This window comes from Conger conger, chromosome 16 (genome assembly GCF_963514075.1).
Source record: "Conger conger chromosome 16, fConCon1.1, whole genome shotgun sequence".
Classification (NCBI taxonomy): domain Eukaryota; kingdom Metazoa; phylum Chordata; class Actinopteri; order Anguilliformes; family Congridae; genus Conger; species Conger conger.
In genome coordinates, this window is record NC_083775.1 from 4,694,362 (window position 1) to 4,710,569 (window position 16,208).

The window sequence follows — 16,208 nt, forward strand, 5'->3', positions numbered from 1 at the left end:
GTATTTTTTGACAAGAAGGTTGCAGATATCCGCAGCACCTTCGCGACCACCACCACCTCTGTGCCTGCCTCCCTTTCTGTGCCTGCCCCCTGTTTCTCCTCTTTCTGTCCCCTTACAGATGCTGATGTGTCTCACCTCCTGCTCTCCCACCGCCCTACTACTTGTGCCCTGGACCCCATCCCCTCAAACCTCCTTCAGGCAATCACGCCTGACATCCTTCCATTTGTCACCGCCCTTGTTAACTCCTCTCTGTCCTCTGGCTGCTTTCCCTCATCATTCAAGAGGGCCTACATCACCCCACTCCTAAAGAAACCCACTCTAGACCCCTCCTGCATTCAAAACTAACATCCGGTATCTCTCCTTCCTTTTCTATCCAAATCCATTGAACGAGCTGCCTCCAACCAACTCTCTTCTTTCCTCTCACAGAATAACCTGCTGGACCCCCACCAGTCCGGCTTCAGACCTGGCCACTCGACGGAGACCGCACTCCTCTCCGTCCCTTCAGGCTACACGAGCAACCTCTTTCTCCTCTGTCCTGATCCTTCTTGACCTCTCTAAGGCGTTCGACACAGTCAGCCACTCCATCCTCTTAGCCTCCCTCGCATCTACAGGGATCTGTGGCACAGCCTTAGAATGGATTAAATCTTATCTCTCTGACCAGTTCTCCCAGGTGTCGAGGGCCGGAAGAGTGTCAACCCCTCACCCCCTTGTTACAGGCGTCCCCCAGGGCTCAGTCCTCGGATCCCTCCTCTTCTCCATTTACGCCAGATCCCTTGGCCCTGTTGTCTCTGCTCATGGCATCTCATATCATTGTTAGGCCGATGACACCCAACTCTTTCTCTCCTTTCCCCCATCAGACACACAGGTCTCTACCCGTATCTCCGCCTGCCTGAGAGACATCCAGAGTTGGATGGGCAACCACCATCTAAAGCTCAACCCAGGTAAGACGGAGGTAATCTTCATCCCTGCTCTAACCTCTCCCTTCTCCCATTTTTCCATCTCACTAGGGGATACCACAGTGACCTCATCCCCTAGTACAAGAAGCCTTGGAGTGGTGATGGACAACAGGCTGTCCTTCTCCGAGAACAGCACTACGGTGACCCGGGCGTGCCGGTTCTTCCTGTACAACACCCGGAGAATCCGATCCTTTCTCACCACTTACTCCACTCAGCTCCTTGTTCAAGCTATGGTCCTGTCCCGCCTGGACTATTGCAATTCTCTGCTGGCTGGCCTTCCAGCATCTGCCATCAGACCCCTACAACTGATCCAGAATGCTGCAGCCCGTCTCATATTCTATGTTCCCAGACATTCACATGTCACCCCCCTGCTCAGCAACCTCCACTGGCTGCCTGTTATGGCTCACATCAAATTTAAAACTTTGGTGCTCGCATACCAGGCAGTTAAAGGATCAGCCCCTGTATATATTCAATCCCTTATCAAGACTTATACACCAACAAGACCGCTCCGTTCTGCCACTTCGTGCCGTCTGGCGCCTCCCCCTCGCCACACCTGCACTTCACGCTCACGACTGCTGTCTGTCCTGGTCCCATGGTGGTGGAATGACCTCCCGGTGGATGTCAGAACGGCAGAGTCTCTGACCTCCTTCAAGCGCAGACTGAAGACTCATCTCTTCAGGCTACACCTTTCCCTTCCTTAACTCACCACCATGATTAGCCTTAGACTGTAATGGCACTTATGTATAGATTGTATAGATATTGTTACTTGTATAGATATTGTTGTTTTTTATTGGCTGTTGTATTGTTGTACTCAGGGTATTCTAGCTGCCAACTGTGGTATGCTAGTTTGGAAGTTGATTGTACTCTTCAAGGGTTCTGATTATCTGTATGTTTACACTCGGACTCGGAACTGTACTGTCCTCTCAGGTCCTCTTCGCACTTATACTTGTGTTTGATCTGCACTTCGTTGTACGTCGCTCTGGATAAGAGCGTCTGCTAAATGCCATGTAATGTAATGTACACTACACTACATTACACTGTATTGCACTACACTACATTACACTACACTACACTATGTTGCATTACATTGCACTACATATTACACTGCATTTGGCAGGTGCTTAGAAAAGAGGAACAAGTGTGCAGCAAACCCTGGAGGGACGTACGTTTCCGCGTGCTAGAATGATTGCACAGATTTCTAAAAATAAAATACCGTCAGCAAATATCAATCCATCCAATGTGCCACTTTTAGCTTTGGGTGAGATGTGCTGATATTAAGTCTATGAGCCTGGCGGTCATATACAGACATACACAGTCTGTAATTATACCATCTGTGTGGGTCGCCTGCGTGTTCACAATACCATGGTTCCCCAGAGGCTGACGGAGTGGGCTAATCAGGTCCCATGACTCATTTTTATTTTAATTGTTTTGATCACATGTGAAATATACTGTGGTAAACCGGGTCCCGTAATTGGTAGTTTGAGTTGGCTGGTTAAAACATGATGTGAAAATGGATCTGATAGTTGTGTAGAGACAGTGAACCGAAAGTGGCTGAGGTATAGACACTCACGTTCCCAAATTAACTTGTAGCTTAAGTGGTATAAACCAAATAATTAAACTAAACAAAAGAACTAAAGCCATCTTTCAGTGCTTCATCTCTATCTGTAGGGCGGCCTGTAGCCTAGTGGCTAAGCTACATTACTGGGATCCGGAAGGCTGGTGGTTGAAGCCAGTATAAGGTCCATGCAGTTTTTGGGCCCTTGAGTAAGGCCCTTAACCCCACATTGCTCCAGGGGGGATTGGCCCCTGTTTAGTCTAATCAGTGGCTTTGGATAAAAGTGGCAGCTATTATTATTAATTATTATCTCTGCTGGTTTCTGCTAATGAAATATCTCCACAGGCTGTGCTAAACACTAGGCAAAAAGATCTCTGGGTCTGCAATCTGCAGCCAAACACCCCACTGGCTACTCTTCAAACCGTAGTAATAAAACAATATTTTATCAATGGCTTCGTCGAAACGTTGAAACCATTAAACTGGTAGCATCACTCTGTTCTGCTCGGAGGTCTGTTCTCCACCGTCTATCGATTCGGATTAGTCCCTCTTCCCCAGAAAGGAATGTGACGCAGGGATGATAAACATTTTTTACAAAATTGAATCGGCTGAATTGCCTCCCTCAATTGTCATGTCTGTAAATAAACGTTTCGTTCATCTTCACGAATCAAAAGTTCGGTGAGGCGTGCGTCAGGCATGACGGTTGTGCCAAAGCCCGTGGAGAGACATCTCCGGTTGCACTGAATAAACGGTTTATTAATCTGAAATGCAGCCAGCATCCTGCGCTCTCCGCGCTGTTTGTGTGTGTGTGTGTGTGTGTGTGGGGGGGGCAGCCCAACAGAAAGACGACGACGTGACCCAAACGCCGTCGTCGCGCTCAACAACATTTTAAAGTAGTCTTTCCGTTTTTTTCTCTTCTTTAATCCCGCCCCGTGTTTACCCATGCGATTTCAAATTCCGTGCCCTTTTACTGACTATCTCACCGCCTGCTTCTATTGCAATCTGCGAAAAGCCATCTTCTTGGGGGGGAAATAAAAAAATAAATAAAAACATTATTCGAAGGCTGATTTGAAGTGTCCTGACATCCACTTAAATCAAAAGGGGCTTAACTTGTCAGATCCACTCAGAAAATGTAATGGAGCTCACATAGTGAGGAATACTTTCAGATAATTATTCTGTCAATCTCGCTCTCTCTCCCTCTGTCTTTACGTTAGAGAACAAAACTGCGATATGATTACGAAATGAATGGTTCCCCAGAATTCCCCGGCGAAGAGACCCTTTTGTTCTCCTTTCCAAAGCTCGAGCGCCGTATCCTGGAATGGCCGTACAGATGTGCCGTTGGCCTCGAGACCGAAGCGAGTGATTTCAAACAGCCACGCGTTCCCAAGTTATGATAACATAATTTTGGATTTGTATGGTTCCCAATCCTGACCTTACATTACTCGGTCAGAAGACGGCTTTTCCAGGGAAATCTTACATGCGCTTTCAATGAAGTATTACGTATTTATTTATTCTGCGAGCAACTTCACTTGCGTCCAGGGTGCATTGGGAGGAACCTGGATCCATTTTTGCGCATAGTCCGAAACAGGCACAGGAAAGGGTTGGGTTTTCTGCTTTCATATACAGTGCAAATTCATAGTGTCTCGGTAGGATTGCTGATCTCAGATCCGTTTTTCCCCCTTCTTTTGATAGGACATACAGTGGCTTTAGAAAGTATTCAGATCCTTTCACTTTTTGCACACTTTACTGTGTTGTAGATTTATTTATGCATTTATACTTAAGAGAGATTTTGGTTTTTGATGGGGGGAAAAAAACAAATATGTTTTCACTTTATCATTATAGGTTATTGAGTGTAGATTGAGGAGAGAAAATGGCAATTTTATCCATTTATAATGAAATCATAACAACATAATAAAGTGTGCAATAAGTGCAGGGGCCTGAATACCGCAGATTGAAAGATAATCGATGAAGTAGCTGTCGTAGAAACAGGCCACAGTAAGAGTAATCTTTTGTCTTTGAGTTCTGTCGTCCTGTGGAAAGTCTCTTCCCGATCCCCTTCCCGCCGCTGTCTGTCGGAGGGTTCCCTGCTTCGCTTTTCCTAATTCTGCAGCTGTCCTCGTCTTGCTGAACTGGGGTTTTTCCAGCCGGGGGTTACGGGGGGAGGATGGGGGGGCGCAGGGCTGCTCGAAATCTCCTGATGCTCCCCCATTGGCATAATGGCCCAGACGCTGTCTGACTGCCAGTCACCTCAGGGGACCTGTAGCCTGAGGAGGAGAGAGGCAGGGTGGTCTGTAGTCTCCCCCAAGGCCAGGAGAGGCTGGTCCTGGGTGCTGGGGCCAGACTGGGTCAAGTACATGTTCCCAAATACCTTAACCCTTTAGACAACAGAGAAAATAACTGACAAAAAAAAACTATGCTAAATTCTCTTGTCGTGCGATCACATTTTTGTTTGGTAACGTGTTGGGTTGAGAATTGTGTTTCAAAAGGTCCTGTTTGATGCAAGGCTGGTTGTGGTTTGGTTTGTGTTGTGTGAACAGAAGTGGGGGGTGGGGGGGGGGGGGGGTGGGGGTGGGGGGGTAGGCGAGCAGGCAGGCAGGGTGGGTCGTGTGTAAGGGGACAGAAGGACCCTTACAGAGGAGAACCAGAGGGTTTGATTATTATAGCCTGATGCTGTCTGGGATTTTGAGTGTCTGATTTTTTATTTATTGTATTATTGTGTTTAGTGTGTGTTATTTATCAGTGTGTGAGTTTTAGTGTGTGTGATTTGTCAGTTTGTGATTTTTAGTGTGTGTGATTTTTAGTGTGTGTTATTGTGTTTAGTGTGTGTGATTTGTCAGTGTGTGTGATTTTTAGTGTGTGTTGTGTTTAGTGTGTGTGTTTAGTGTGTGTGATTTGTCAGTTTGTGATTTTTAGTGTGTGTGATTTGTCAGTGTGTCTGATTTGTGAGTGTGTGATTTTTAGTGTGTGTTATTGTGTTTAGTGTGTGTGATTTGTCAGTGTGTGTGATTTGTAGTGTGTGTTATTGTCTTTAGTGTGTGTGATTTGTCAGTGTGTGTGATTATTAGTGTGTGTTATTGTGTTTAGTGTGTGTTATTTGTCAGTGTGTGATTTTTAGTGTGTGTTATTGTGTTTAGTGTGTGTGTTTAAGTGTGTGTGATTTGTCAGTGTGTGTGTTTTTTAGTGTGTGTTATTGTCTTTAGTGTGTGTGATTTGTCAGTGTGTGTGATTATTAGTGTGTGTTATTGTGTTTAGTGTGTGTTATTTGTCAGTGTGTGATTTTTAGTGTGTGTTATTGTGTTTAGTGTGTGTGTTTAAGTGTGTGTGATTTGTCAGTGTGTGTGTTTTTTAGTGTGTGTTATTGTCTTTAGTGTGTGTGATTTGTCAGTGTGTGTGATTATTAGTGTGTGTTGTGTTTAGTGTGTGTGATTTGACAGTGTGTGTGATTTTTAGTGTGTGTTATTGTGTTTAGTGTGTGTGATTTGTCAGTGTGTGTGATTATTAGTGGGTGTCATTGTGTTTAGTGTGTGTTATTTGTCAGTGTGTGTGATTTTTAGTGTGTGTTATTGTCTTTAGTGTGTGTGATTTGTCAGTGTGTGTGATTATTAGTGGGTGTTATTGTGTTTAGTGTGTGTCATTTGTCAGTGTGTGTGATTTTTAGTGTGTGTTATTGTGTTTAGTGTGTGTGTTTAAGTGTGTGTGATTTGTCAGTGTGTGTGTTTTTTAGTGTGTGTTATTGTCTTTAGTGTGTGTGATTTGTCAGTGTGTGTGATTATTAGTGTGTGTTGTGTTTAGTGTGTGTGATTTGACAGTGTGTGTGATTTTTAGTGTGTGTTATTGTGTTTAGTGTGTGTGATTTGTCAGTGTGTGTGATTATTAGTGGGTGTCATTGTGTTTAGTGTGTGTTATTTGTCAGTGTGTGTGATTTTTAGTGTGTGTTATTGTCTTTAGTGTGTGTGTGATTTGTCAGTGTGTGTGATTATTAGTGGGTGTTATTGTGTTTAGTGTGTGTTATTTGTCAGTGTGTGATTTTTAGTGTGTGTTATTTTGCTGTACTGTTTCAGCTGGTAAATGGCTGTGCCTACCGACCGTAACTGCAGAATCTGTTGTGTCTGCTCTAACGGCGAGCTGGCCCCGTTCAAATTCCGCAAAGCGCATAGCTGTAAACCCCACCCCCCGCCCCCCTCTCTATACACACACACCCCACTGTTTCGGGAACCTTAAATGGCTCGCTGCTTTTGGCTGTTTAAAAAAATCAACGGTCAAAAATCTGTCACAAAGGGAAGTGGGGAAAACTGGCAACAATGCGACCACGGTGCTTTCAGAGGAACTGCGCAGAGCACGGCCCTTTGCGTTGCGCCGTTGGACAGAAGGCTTTGAGAACAAGTCCTGTCCTTCGTCGTGTTTATTTGCAGTGCGGGCCGTATATGGTCAGAATTTAAACTGAGCAGTGTTTCGAAGAACTGAGGGTGGTGTGTGTGTGTGTGTGTGTGTGTGTGTGTGTGTGTATGTGTGTGGGTGTGTGTGTGTTTGGGGTGGGAGGTTCTCTGCTGCCTCAGTAAGCCACCCCCCCCCCCCCCCACACACACACACATACACACACACACACACACACACGCACACACACACGCACACACACACACCCCCCCCAGTCTGGCAAGCTGCGGATTTGTTGCCATGGCGATGGGGTTCAGCTGAGGTTTCCAGCGGAGAAAACATGTTTGCCGGAGGAAGGGGGACCGGGGGCGGGGCGGAGTGTGGGTGGGGCCGGGGGGAAACGGGGGAGTGGCTGACCCACATTGTGCCTGGGCCTGCGGGGGTTGCCAGGTCTGTTTTGGGCTTTCAGACAGCGCTGTCTGCCCCGTTCTGCCCCGTTCTGCCCCGCTCTGTCTCGCTCTGTCCAGGTGCTTCTGGGCCTTTTATTCTGAAGCACTTCTTTTTCGGGCGTGGGGGGGGGGGATTCTTGGTTCACTTCTGAACACGTTGTCACAAAACAAAGATGGCTGTAACGAATCCCTCTCTGTTTTCCCCAGCTCTGGCAGCACAGACGCAGGTGTCAGGAACCTGGTGGCGTTATCAGGTGGTCGTTTCAGCTGGATTCCGTCCGTGAAGTGTCTTTGTGACAGAAGTGCAGTATGAAGTAAATAAGTAGATTTGATTTGGAAAATCGTCACACACCCAGACACACTCATGCAGACACACACTCATGCAGACACACACACACACACACACATGCACACACCCAGACACACTCATGCAGACACACACTCACGCACACACACACACTCACGCACACAAGCTTTTATGTGAAGCCCTCTCCGGCCCCCCCATTACCTCTTTGAACACCTACGTAGATAAAAGGCGGTTATAAATCGGGGGTGGGGGGGGGAGAGTTTTAGCGCCTGACATATTTATCTCGTCTCTAATTCCTCCGCCCTTCCTCCCCGCCCCCTTCTGCTTCACCCCTGACTGGTACCCCTTCCTCCCGGACCCGGGGGGGGGCGGGGGGGGGGGGGGCTGACCTATTTTCTCAGCCGTAAAGTCAAAGTAAAACAAATCAAATAACGGGCGGGAGGGAGTGGTTAGTGCACAGGTGTGCTGTCTGCCTTTTTTCTTTTTTTTTTTTTTCTTCAAAGATTCAATTTGTAACCACATTCCACAGCAGGGCGACTATAACGTCTCCACCAAGAGTGAAATAATGTGTGGTTTAATTTAAGAAAATTCTGCTTCCCAAATTAATCGTAGCTTGTTAGATCTTAAAAATCGCTGAACCAAGTGCCAGTATGATGATCGTAAATTAATTGGGGATGAAACGTGTGATAAATTAATTGAGGTATGACTAACCGTTTTGCTCTTCAAAATTTCACTCTATTATTCTGTCATCTGCATATAAATTTTAGGATTTTTTACAAGCATACCCATTTGCCACCTGTAATCCCTTGTGATTGTAATTGACTTTCAGAATCACCTCAGACCGAATTATCCAAGAATGTACTTAATGACCCTTCCTTACGTAATAGGCCTGCTAATTGTTCAGGAAACATGCACGCTCACTGCAGAAGACACACACACACACACACACACACACACACACACACACAGTGAGTAGGCCACTCATTAATAACTGAGAAAAATGACTTTCTCTTGCTGATTAATGAACCGTGCGATCATTCATCACTTCACCCCTGCTGCAGCTGCTCCTGAAATCATTCAGAAAAAACCTGAAGAAAGAGGATGGAAATGCCAGCACTGGCGTTGGGGCGGCCGTCCTCCACTGGGAGAGGGAGAGTGGCGGGCTGTGTGCGTGTTCGGCCGGAGGTTACGTTGACCGTTGCGCGTTTCGCGGCGATCGTAAACTCCGCGGCACCCCCCCAGAACGGCGGTTGATAAGCTGAGCCGTTGCCCTGGAAACGATGAGGTTAGTCATGGCAGCGAAGGTGGAGGTTAGGGTTTGGGCGGGTATGGGTCAGGAAGGGAGGGAGGGAGGGGGGGGGTTATGTGTGTGTGAGTGTGTGTGTGTGTGAGTGTGAGTGCGTGGGGGTTAGGGTGAGAGAGTGAGACAGTGAGAGGGTGAGAGAGAGTGTGAGTGAGGGGGGCATCGGCAGAATGTGGCTACACACTCATGGTGTAACTCGAGTTTCCGGATCAATCGGGCCTCGGCAGAACAGGAAGGAAGCTTTTTCAGAGAGGGGGGGGCTTGTGAGGGTATTACAGTGAGCGCTTTGTTTTGTTTGGGCCAGAGCTCTGTCACCCCCCTCCCCTCCCCCACCCTGCCCACCCTCTCTCTCTCTCTCTCTCTCTCTCTCTCTCTCTCTCTCCATGTCTTCCTGTTTCACATTCCTTTGCTCTCAAGCGCTGTGACCTACTTTTGGGGAGAAAAAAAAAAAAAATCCGGTTACGTAACCGGGGGATACGCCCCGTGCTGGGCCTACCAGTGGCCTTATCGTCACGACGACGCAACCGCTTCCCCGGGCGGGGGGTTTGGGGGCGAGACACTGAGTTCTGCACCTGGAAGAAGGGACAGGACAGGCTGAGGGGCGGGGGGGAGGGCAACCCCCGGGGTGGGGGCTGGAGAGAGGGAGTCTAAAAGGAATGGCCTCCCTGCTGAAAGAAGGTTTTGCTCGGTTTTGAAACAGCCGGTGGGTAGCTGGTCGACCGGTTCAGACCGGCTCCCAGCTCAACATATATTAGCTGGTTGACCAGTTTAGACCGGCTCATAGCCAGCTAGACCAGCTTTATGACCAGCTTGACCTGCTCAATTCGCGCTCTGTCACCATGGTATCAGCAGGGCCTGGCGAGGAAGTTTGATTACAGTAACCTCTGGCAGGAAGAGAGGGGGGCGGGGGGGGTGGGGTGAGAGGGGGATAAGGGGAAGAGGAAATGACCACAGATGTTTGTGTTTGAGTCTGTTTGTAAACCGCCCCGGGCCCTGCTGTCTGTTTATCTCTCACCTCGCCCTGCTGCAGCAAGGCTCAAACCAACACCGGTCTGACCACACACACGCACTCTCTCGCACACACACACACTCTCACACACACACACTCACACAGACACACACACACACACTCTCACACACACACATTCACATATACATACACACACACTCTCGCACTCGCACTCACACTCGCACTCTCTCACACACATACACACACACTAATGCATACGCACGCACACACAGAGAGAGAAAGAGAGAGAGAGAGAGAGAGAGAGAGAGAGAGAGAGACCTACTCGCAGTAAAGACCTACTCTCTCAAAGGAGCAGCAACCTGTAGCCTAGTGGCTAAGGTAAATGACTGGGACCCGGAAGGTCGGTGGGTCAAGCCCCAGTGTAGCCGCGATGAGATCCACACAGCTGTTGGGCCCTTGAGCAAGGCCCTTAACCCCACATCGTGGGCCCTTGAGCAAGGCCCTTAACCCCACATCGTGAGAGAGAAACACATTGGTTCGGCTTCACAGTCGACCTAAAAGCAAACTAAGATCACACATTACATTGCATTTCATTTTGCAGACACTTTTATCCAAAGCGAAGTACAGAAACAGTGCACACCAAGGTCATACAACAAACGACCGCATGATTGGGCACAGTTCATCAACCGCACGCGTCCCCCCCCCCCCCCCCATAATGACAAAGTGAAAGCATGTTTTTAGAAATTTTAGTGCAAAAAACATTTCAATAACTTGCATTGCAATATTATATATAATATTACCCTTGGTAAATATATTTATGCTAAATAAATCTACAATCGTATTCCTAGCTACTATTTTATTTTACTATTTTGTGGTTTTATGGTATGACCATCTGACACATTCCCTCATTGTAAAGTTGTTGTGCCCTGCACTGCTTTGCTCCCCTATGTCTGCGATCACAGTCGGGGACACTCATAACATCTTTATGTAATCGGCTTGCTGGCGCATGAGTGACGTCACCCAACAGAACCTGTGAAAGCCAGTTCCTGGGGTGTCAGGTGTCCGCGTGTTAACACACACACACACACACACTCCGGGACAAAGCCCGCGTCCTGCTGCTGACGGGCGGGGGAGGAGGCCCTGTGAGCTGGACATTGTGTTCCCCTCTCCCCCCCCGCCCGTTTCCCCCAGAGACCCCGAGAGAGGGGCTCCGGTCCACGATGTGCTGTTTCGGCACGCTGGGGCCACAGGCGTCCTATACCCCCCAGGACCCCCCTCCTGTGTGCTGCCTTTGTCTGTGTGTGTGTGTGTGTGTGTGTGTGTGGGGGGGGGGGTGACGGCCAGGGAGTGTCATTCAGTGGCCATGTTGTTATCACCTGTGGCAACGAACGACTGGAATGTGTTCCTTTTGTGTGTCTTTATTCATCATGTTTGCCTTTGTTTTTTAATTACGCAAGCTTTTATTTCTGTGCCTAACCCCCCCCCCCCCCCCGACCCCCCCGCCCCGCCTCCCCCAGCAAACAATGGCAGGATGTTACACACTTTTGGTTTGACCAGCTCAACCTGGGTTTTGTTTGACCTGTTCAGACCGGCTCCACTCAACAGAGCTCGACCACTTCAAGGTACAGGCACAGCAGGTAGCAGGGAGGTTAGCGACTGCCCCTTAAATGCAAATCTGTCGTACTCCGATATGCTGTTTATCACGGATGCTCACCTCCCCCCCCCCCCCCCGCCCCCCCCCCATCAGGCAGTTACATAACCGTGACTCAAGGAATAACAAACAGTGTTTATTTGCGGAGTGTGAACAGGGGAAGGAGGCGTTGCCGCGCAGCGCGAATGTAGGTCACGGCAACATGGAGCTGACCTGCCGTGTGGTCCGGGGCCGGGAGTCCCTCTGAGAGGTGGCGAGCGGGCGGTTTGTGTCAGGATTCCTCCGCGGACCGGGAAGGGGGCCGGTCTGTCGATCTGCCTCGTCCGGCCCAAACGGCAGGTTCAGACGCCACTCGTTCTTGCGTGCGGTTGTCGAAGCTATTCACATACAGTAGGTTACGTAATATGAAACGGTATTGATTTCTGTTTTTCTCGTTTGGTTTGTCCTATAATTTGGTGAGCTATATCGGATAGGCCGTATTAACGTTGTCGCGCTCCGAGCTGAATTAGCGATGTGATTGGCTCATAGATTTCTTCTGGCTAAAATGGCTGTCCCCGATTGGCCAGTTCCTTTGTCTGCTGGCTGATATGGCTGTCCTGATTGGCCGGTCCCTTTGCCCTCTGGCTGAAATGATTGTCCCTGATTGGCCAGTCCCTTTGCCCTCTGGCTGAAATGATTGTCCCTGATTGGCCGGTCCCTTTGCCCTCTGGCTGAAATGGCTGTCCCCGATTGGCCAGTTCCTTTGCCCACTGGCTGAGATCAGCGATCTGGAGCCGGAGCTGTGTGTGGCAGTGTGTGGCAGTGTGTGGCTGTGTGTGGCTGTGTGTGGTAGTGTGTGGCAGTGTGTGGTAGTGTGTGGCAGTGTGTAGTAGTGTGTGGCAGTGTGTAGTAGTGTGTAGTAGTGTGTGGCAGTGTGTAGTAGTGTGTAGTAGTGTGTGGCAGTGTGTGGCAGTGTGCGGCAGTGTGTGGCAGTGTGTAGTAGTGTGTGGCAGTCTGTGGGAGTGTGTGGTAGTGTGTGGCAGTGTGTGGCAGTCTGTGGGAGTGTGTGGCAGCCTGGCGTGGGAGCTGGCTCTCCCTGACCCGTTCCTCCACCACAGTACCGCGACCTCTCCCCCGGCCGGGACTGTGGCACGGGTAAACCCAGAGGCCTGTTTTTCACTGCTCCCAACCGTTTCCTCACGCTCCCCACCCTCCCTCACCCCCCCCTGCCTTCACTCTCTCTCTCCCCACTCTGTCTCTCTCTCTCTGGAACCCCCTCTCTCTCCCTCCCTCACCCCCCTTCACTCTCTCACCCCCCTTCTCTCTCTCTCTCTCTCTCTCTCTCTCTCTCTCTGGAACCCCCTCTCTCCCTCCCCCCCCCGCCTCCTCCCTGACCTACTTTTCTCCTAACCTGTTTGCGCTCGCAGTCCCTCCCGATCCCAGCGAAAGGGCAGCGCTGAGCAGGGAGACAGGGACGGGGCGGGAGGGAGGGAGGGAGGGAAAATGGAGACGTAGCAGAACTGAGAGAGGAGGGGGTGAGGGCGCTACGCTTGTCAGAAAATGTCACCTTGCCCTTCCCTCAGTGCGGTGGGGGTGGGGGGGGTTGCGGGCGGGAAACCTTCTGTGACTGAGGCTTTGCGGGAACAAGAACTACAACAACAACAAAAAAAGATTTCATTAACCCTTTCAGTCCCCAGTCCAGTCTGAAGTGGCTCCACCCAAATCCCCGAGGGTTTTGACTTTGCTTGTTGAGAAAAGTTTAGAAAATTTAGTAGGGTTTTAATAGGGTCTCAAAACAGCAGTAGAGCAGTTGTTCTGATTGGTTGAACAGGTATGAGGTCGAGCACGCCATGTGACACTCTTGGGACTGAAAGGGTGAACTTAATGGAGGGCAAAGCCTCCATTGTTTTTGTTTATTTCGATGTAAAAAATGTTGTTACATTAATGGTGTTTGGCAAGATCCTCTTATCCAGAGCGACATACAGTTGATTAGACTAAGCAGGAAACAATCCTCTCCTGGAGCAATGCAGGGTTAAGGGCCTTGCTCAAGGGCACAACGGCCGCGCAGATCTTATTGTGGCTACACCGGATTAGAACCACTGACCTTGCGGGTCCCAGTCATGTACCTTAACCACTATGCTACAGGCCTTAACCACTACACTACAGGCCTTAACCACTACGCTGCAGGCCTTAACCACTACGCTACAGGCCTTAACCACTACGCTACAGGCCTTAACCACTACGCTACAGGCCTTAACCACTACGCTACAGGCCTTAACCACCACGCTACAGGCCTTAACCACTACGCTACAGGCCTTAACCACTACGCTACAGGCCTTAACCACTACGCTACAGGCCTTAACCACTACGCTACAGGCCTTAACCACTATGCTACAGGCCTTAACCACTACGCTACAGGCCTTAACCACTACGCTACAGGCCTTAACCACTACGCTACAGGCCTTAACCACTACGCTACAGGCCTTAACCACCACGCTACAGGCCTTAACCACTACGCTACAGGCCTTAACCACTACGCTACAGGCCTTAACCACTACGCTACAGGCCTTAACCACTATGCTACAGGCCGCCCAAATGCTTGTTCCATTTACCAGGAAGACCCGGTCCTTCCACATGCTCCTTGCAGTCGTGATGAACCATGTAAACGCCGTGATTTAAAATGAGAAACGGATTAGTGTTGAACTTCCAACCCAGTCCGCTTTTGAAATTCACGCCCCCGCGTCGCCTGTGGCCGACTTAATCTAACTTAATCTTTGGACAAAACCTGCCGTTTGGGTTCGGCGTCATGACTTAGCCCAGGCTCACGCTGCAGGCCCTGACCTGTTCCCCTCACGAGGGGCCTCAGCACCACCCGGGAGTGACTGTGGGCCCCGTCTGTGCCCGTGCGTCGCGGGGCTGCCTCCCCCCGTGTCTGACTGGGTTAGAAATCCTTTTCACCACGACTCTGGGTTGTTAGAGTAGGAAGCGTTTTGTTTTGGGGCGTGTCATTTTCGGGTTTGTGTTACATTACATTGCATTACATTACATTAATGGCATTTGGCAGACGCTCTTATCCAGAGCGACGTACAACAAAGTGCATACCCATAACCAGGGATAAGTGCGCTGAAAGACCCTAGAGGGGGAAGTACAATAGAGGGGAAGTGTTAATGTAGGGGGTGCCATGGAAGGGGTTCTCATGCCCTGCCCTGTCACTAGAAATGAGGGAGTGAGTTCTGTGCTGACCTGCTCGATTATGTTGATTATGATTCACTATGTTGATGATCTTCATAAAGTAAATTAATGATTACATCTTGTGTTATTTATAATGGCCTGTGTGAGGTATTATGTGTCTCACCCGTGGAGGTTTATGGGTGTATCAATAAACCGACAAGAAATATAGCCGGCGACAGCGGACTGATAACATGTTTGACCGAACACATATTTGATATTTGGACGAGGGAGAGGCTGGGGTTCAAGTCTCTCTCGTTACACATGGAAAAATATCGATCTCTCTCATGTGGAGACAGGTGGAACTGACACCAACTGTGACAGGTGACAAACAGTGAAGAGTTGGTCCCATTCGTATGCGATATGTAGTTCTCTCCCTCAGGAGTACCAAGGTTTTATATGGGATATGTTGTTCTCTCCCTTACGAGTACCAAGGTTTTATATGGGATATGTAGTTCTCTCAGGAGTACCAAGGTTAGAGTATTATTTCTGGCAGAGGTGGGCAACAAGGGCCTTGGTTTTCATGCCAACTTCTGCCATTAATGACTTAATTAGCCCTAACGTTTACACTACCTGAGTTTATAGCTGCATTATTTGATAAGCGCATTAATGACACAGGACTAAAGTCCCTATCTGAAATATTTTACCTTGATCTAATAATAGAGTTTATTATTCCAGCATGGCTTTATGGTCACGATGCACTGCCTCACTAATACCATGGCAGGCTCATTCTGCTGTAGTTCTGTAATGTTTTATGCAGGATTGCTGACTGTGGGCCTTTGCTTCATAAACATGAATTATTTTATTTTACCCTGAAAATGCAGCCTAATTTAATTTGGTATGAATAATGCAAAGTAATGAGTGAGATATCAGCAGTTCGTTTGCAGGGGGCTCTGAATGGCCACACAGACGCTGCCCAGTTTATGTACAAATGTGTCATTTATATTCCAAAACAGGCCAAATGGCATACCCCCTGCTCCCAGTAATATAGCATGATGAGAAAAATAATTTCATAAAATAAAGATGGGGATTTTTCATGATGTGATTTGGATATTTATTTTGATCAGTAATCAGTATTTTCTTCTTACAATTCACCAGAAATAAGAATTTCACAGCTGCTCATTAAAAATAATTCTTCCAGGGGCCTGGCCGTAGATGGCTGCAGTTCCTGGGGATCGATGCAGTCCAACTCTCCCCAGTATTCAAACCGTAGTCCTGCCCGGTGGCATGCGGTCTGGCAGCGTGGACGGACAGATAACAGGAAGTGATGCGTACGCGGCGCAGGAAGAGCCTGGCTCCCGTCTGGGGCTAATCCTGCCAGCGTGATTTCACAGCGCCATGGCAACGGGGAGAGGCATCAGCCTGTGTGTGAACCTTCACATGTAAACAGACAGATTCCCACATTTCGCTGCATCACCTCCTCCACTTTGACAAGCTGT